This window comes from Oncorhynchus masou, chromosome 13 (assembly GCF_036934945.1).
Source record: "Oncorhynchus masou masou isolate Uvic2021 chromosome 13, UVic_Omas_1.1, whole genome shotgun sequence".
In the NCBI taxonomy this organism is placed as follows: Eukaryota; Metazoa; Chordata; class Actinopteri; order Salmoniformes; family Salmonidae; genus Oncorhynchus; species Oncorhynchus masou.
The window spans coordinates 23,234,728-23,234,944 of NC_088224.1; positions in this window are offsets into that span (position 1 = coordinate 23,234,728).

Genomic DNA, 217 nt, shown 5'->3' on the forward strand with positions numbered 1-217 from the left:
GCCTAGTTTCCTATAAGTCAGGTGTGACATCACAACCGAAAGTGACTGATTCTGAAATTTCAGACTTCCGAGCGTTCAAAAGTACTGGAAACTCGCAGAGCTCTGAGTTTAGAGCAATGATTTTCCGACTCGAAGATCGCTGACGTGATCTTTTTTTTTGAGTTCCCAGTTGTTGGAACGCGGCATTAAGGCGTTTCCGTGTGAATGTCGTCGCGAT